Raw genomic sequence first — 5,664 nt, 5'->3', positions numbered from 1 at the left:
TCCACCACTCCTTCCAAATCGTGGAATACAACTGGATACCGAACACAAAAACAATGTTATAAGACTGGTCAGAAAAATGGAAATTGGGATGTCATTTGGAAGCTCCCAAATCCATCAGAAGTGTTTCATTTGGAGAACTTTTTCACTATAAAAAAAATACATGTTTCCTTTTTGTCTATGAATCACTATGTTATTTATTCATTGTATTTAAATTTAAAGATTTGAAGTTTGATAAAATTTTGCTATTTTGTTATTGGCAATAAACTTTAGGAAGACACCTTTTTATCCCTTGCTGTGGGCTAGTAAGATTTTGGTATTAGTATCTGGAAACCTATTTTCACATCGTTTAAAAGTTTTAAAAATGTGCTCTCTTCAGCAGCACATATCCTAAAATTGGGAAGATACCGAGAAGATTAGCATGGCCCCTGCGCAAGGATGACACGCAAAAGTTTTAAAAATAAATTTTCTAGTCAGAAAAAATAACGCTCATGGTTAAGTGAATTAAACTATCCTCTGTACCTAGGAATCACCATAAATAATCCATTAAGGGTTTTTAGAACTTCATTTCCACATACTTTATATTATCTAACATACAACCAATTTATTACATTATCCCAAGTTCTTTTAAAAGACATGAAAACTTCAAGTCTTGTGTCAATACCAATTCTGTACTACATTTCAGAAAAAAGTTATTTAGTGTAGGCATGTACTAAGACGTAGCAGTTGTTCTTCATTACATTCAATATGCTAATAATGTATATTTTGAGATGGGAAATGTGTCTTCTATTTGGAAAACTCAAACACTATAGTTCAAATGTAAGAAAATTTCCATAGATAGAAGTATTATTTAAAATGACAACAGGAAGGATAAACAAACAAAAACTTGTATCAAAATGAAATACCTACTCAAATCTCATCTTCATAATTACATGAGATTCATGTAAGTTGAGAAAACTAAAGTGCAAGTATCATTTTTAAAAATGATTCATCGTGGTAGTTGTCAGTATTTATTTTTAAAACAAAACAACTGTAAGAATATACTGAAAAGCAGGTAAATATAGGTTTGTGACAGTCAAAATCAAAATTAAGGAAAATATAACAAGATTTATAAATGGAAACGTTTTTAGAGTTTCAAATAACTATGTCCTTTTACTACCCTTAGTAGATAGTTGTATTGTTTTGTATGTGCTTCTTAAATTTCCCTGAATTTCGTGTAGTATTGTCTTAATAACCCTATGGGATGATTTTATCTAAAAGAGTCGCTATTACACCCACTTTAAAGGAGAAAAATCTAAGAAGTTTGTCAATGAATAAATGAGCCTAGAACCCAGACATTTTTCTTCTAAACCTAATATGCCTTACATCTCAATCTGCTCTCAAATTTTTAGGTACAGATAGAACAGTGTGAGACAACCTCAGTGACATTGAGGGAGCTTAAATTTCCTCAGTCTGTATTATAAATTCCTCATAAAATCTGTCTTATCCTCTTTTTCTCAATCAATCCCAGAAGCCTCTCTCATTTATGAATTCATTACTTGATAATGAGTGCTACATAATTGGTAAAATGTTAGATATCATTTAAATGCTTTGAAATAATAGATAATCCCTGGTTGATTTGTTTTTTGATTTTTTTAATATCAAATACCATATTGCTAAAGGTCATAATCTCATTGAATAACACTTGATTATGTCATACAGAAAAAATGGACATAAACCTTCAACACATAGGGCATACCTGGATTCAGAGATGATATGGATTCATCAAATTTCAGACTACCTTTAAAATATCAATTTCATACCAAGGTGCTAAAATAAAACTCATATATGTCAATATCAATAGGATTTTTTTTCATGTGTTAGTGATTCAAAGATAGGACTTTCAGTTACATCACACATATGTGCTAAATATGTGCTAAAATGAGGGTAGTTCATAAAAGGTGTGAAATTGTACACTGAACAGTGGTAGTTTCTCAATTTAATGCAGTTTAATAGGCATTAAAAATTGTGTGTCAGTTCTTGCTTTGTTTATAAGAATGTTTACTTTTAAAAAAACGGATTTAATACTAACCAGTTGAAGTTTATTGTTTGTTTTTATATTTCCTCAAGATCCAAACATTGTATTTCATTTATAGGAGGGATGGGGATAGTAGCATTTGTTGCTCACCTACTGTGGAGCCCAACCAATTTATAAAGTTTCATCATTTTCATCACATTTAAACAGTCCAGTGATACCATCCATATTCCTTAATAGTGTTTCTGAACATATTATGGATCAACTTACCACAGAGTCAAGAATTTACATTGGGAAACCATTTCACTTTTGCATAGTTATAGCAACATCACCTACTCTAAAACTCCTTGGCTGCCTCACCTGAACAAAAATACAACACAGAAAATGTATATGACATTTCTATAAATGACTAAATGAGAGAGAGAGAGAGAGATCATTTTTTAGCATGTGAGTGATGAGTATGGATGTTTATTATTCATTTTAATTGTTCTGCCATCTAAATGCCAATTTCCACAGGTGGAAATGTTGGTGGGTAAGCAGAAATGTGAAGTGACAGCTGCCTTCTCCTAACTCCTGTGTTTTAGTTAGCAATTTTCCTGGAATTAATTGGGACTAATGTCCAAAAAATTTATCTTATTAAGAAAATATGGCATTCTGTTCTCAATAAAAAATTCTAAAACAGATAGACACTATTAGAAATATTTCTCAAGTTGAAAATAGTGTGCCTAAAGAATTTTCTTGAACATCTGAGAAATAACATGGTAACTTTTGATGCACTAAAACAATGCACAGTTAGTTCTTTATTCTGAATAATCTGTATTAAATAAAAATTAAACAAGTAGTGCCTGATATGCAGGAAGCATGCAAATGTATTCTTATGACTCTGTGCACATAGTTATTTATTTATTAACTTATTACTTATTTTTAAGAGGAGGCCAAGATTGTTGTCCTTTTGGGACATAATTGTAGAAATGTAGATTGTAAAAGGAACCTGAAATTCTTATAACCTAGGCCTGGACAAGAGTGAGGGAACATTAAAAAACAACAAAATAAAACCTTCTTATGTTTATTTCTTCATTCAATCAAGTAACATTTACTGAGCACATTGAGTACTACTATGTATTGGACATGGTGTAGATATAAATATAAGCAAGATCAAAATGGTACATCAAACTCAACCCACACAATTGTCACAGTAAATGAACAAACAGCTCCATACAATATGAACAAATAAAGGATGTGCTGAAGAAGCAAAAGGAATATTCAGTTAATTCTATTAATATGGCTGTTGATGAATGTTTTACATAAGAATAAGAGGTGGTACAGAGAAGAGTCCTTTAGGGCATTTCAAGGATAAACAGGGAGGAAAGAGAATTATGGACAATAGTCATAATTTGGGCATTTGTAACAACATCATGAAGAGAGAGCAAATATCATTAAGAAAACTATTAGAAAAACTTATTTCTAAAATTATTTAGATAAAACTGAGTCTGAATTTTTCATCCACTGCCATCAAGAGCAATCTTTTTTATTAGCAAGAGTAGGAATGCTTAAGTGGATTAAGCAGGGTTGTAGAAACAACATGAAAAGGATACTCTCTGGCTGAGATTTCCTAAAGCAAATTGACAACCCATTATAAAGCTTCTAAGAATACTTCTGAGAAATCTATGCACTCAGTAGACATTAGTCATCCATATCCATCCTCCATATCCATCCACGGATCCCCAGTGTTAATTTGTTGCAAGTTAACTCTCAGGTTGCCCTTGACAAACAATTCCTCTTTTGAATGCCAAACACAAACTATACACATACACCCAAATATGCAAAACGAGGAAGAAAGAGATCCATATTTAGAACCCTGCTTTCTTTACTAATGTCAGCAGATCTAAGATGGTTTAGTGTGAAATCTTCCTTTTCCTTGGGACACCTAAATGGGGTTTTCATAAGTCAAGAATTCAGAAGCATTCAAATTAAAAGAGCCAATTGTACAAATAATTTTCAACAAAGGAGCCAAAAATATACAATGGAGAAAAGTATGCCTCTTCAATAAATGGTGCTGGAAAAATGGAAAGCCATATACAAAATAAAGAAACTGTTATTTGTCACCATACACAAAAATTAACTCAAAATAGATTAAAACAAACAAAGGAAAAAATATATATAAGACCTAGAACAATAAAATGCAAAAAAAAAAAGCAAAAAGCAACAACAACAAAACCATAAGTACTAAATTCATGGACCTTCGTCTTAAAGAGGATTTTATGAATTTGACTTCAAAGGCAAGGGAAGTAACAGCAAAAATAAATGAATAAGACTATCTTCTGCACTGCATAAGAAAGCATCAATTAAACAAAAAAGCAATCACCTGAATGGGAGAAGATCCAAAATATATAAAGAACTTGCACAACTCAACAACAAAAACAAAAAAATAATCCAATTAAAAAATGTGCCGAGGACCTGAATGGACACTTCTCCCAAGAAGACATACAAATAACCAATAGATATGTGAAGAGATGCTCAACTTCACTAGCTATTAGGAAAATGCAAATCAAAACCAAAATGAGATACCACCTCACACCTGTTAGAATTGCTATTATGAACAAGACAAGTAATAACAAGTGTGGAAGAGGTTGTGGGGAAAAATAACCACCATACACTGTTGGTGGGAATGTAAATTGGTACAGCCACTTTGGAAAACAGTATGGAGGTTCCTCAAAAATTGAGAATAGAGATACCATATGACCAAGCCAGCTCCCTTCTGGGTATCTACCCCCAACATTTGGAAACATTTATCAGTAAAGATATACCCCTATGTTCATTGCAGCATTATTCATGATGGCCAAGACAGAGAAAAAAACAACCAAAGTGACCTTTGATAGATGATTGGATAAAGAAGATGTGGTGAAGCCTTTCTTTTTCTGCCATCTTGGAGCCTGTGGAGGCCTGCTGCGAACAGGACTTCTAAAATGGCAAATATGAAAATAAATAAATAAATAAATAAATAAATATAATGGCAAATATGTCTGGAAGGCTGTGGCCCAAGGCCATTTTTGCTGGATGTAAGTGGGGTCTCTGGAACCACAGAGAGCACATAGCTCTGCTTAAAATTGCATCTATGCTCAAGATGAAACTGAATTCTATCTAGGCAAGAGATGTGCTTATGTGTATAAGGAAAAGAGCAACACAGTGACTCCCGGTAGCAAACCGAATAAAACCAGAGTAATCTGGGGAAAGGTAACTCATGAGAATGGAAAGAGTGGCATGGTTTGTGCCAAATTCCAAGGCAACCCTCCTGCTAAGGCCATTGGACACAGAATCCATGCATTGCTGTACCCCTCAAGGTTTTAAACTTATTGAAAAGTAAATAAAGTGGATTTGTTCTCCTGAAAAGAAAAAAAGATGTGGTACATATATATAATGGAATACTACTCAATTATAAGAAAAGGTGAAATACTGCCATTTGCAATAATATGGATGGATTTTGAGATTACCATGCTAAGCGAAGTGAGTCAGATGAAAAAAGTCAAGAATCATATGATTTCATATGTGAGATATAATAAAACTGAAGCAACAGATGGACAAAGAAGGCAAACAAACAAACACTCATAGACATGGACAACAGTATGGTGGTAACCAGAGGGAAGAGGGGTTTG

General features: G+C 32.9%; 1 non-coding gene and 1 pseudogene across 1 annotated transcript; both read left to right on the top strand.

The window, feature by feature from the left end:
• Window positions 1-363: 363 nt before the first annotated feature.
• On the top strand, window positions 364-468 carry LOC117026395 (U6 spliceosomal RNA). Its single transcript, XR_004423748.1, has one exon. It is a non-coding gene; the product is annotated as a U6 spliceosomal RNA (small nuclear RNA).
• A 4,562-nt stretch (window positions 469-5,030) lies between these two features.
• On the top strand, window positions 5,031-5,359 carry LOC117025542 (60S ribosomal protein L35a-like; annotated as a pseudogene).
• Window positions 5,360-5,664: the final 305 nt, after the last annotated feature.

Source organism: Rhinolophus ferrumequinum, chromosome 8 (assembly GCF_004115265.2).
Source record: "Rhinolophus ferrumequinum isolate MPI-CBG mRhiFer1 chromosome 8, mRhiFer1_v1.p, whole genome shotgun sequence".
Lineage (NCBI taxonomy): Eukaryota > Metazoa > Chordata > Mammalia > Chiroptera > Rhinolophidae > Rhinolophus > Rhinolophus ferrumequinum.
The sequence above is the reverse complement of the archived record's forward strand: the minus strand, read 5'-3'. Positions and strand labels throughout refer to the sequence as shown.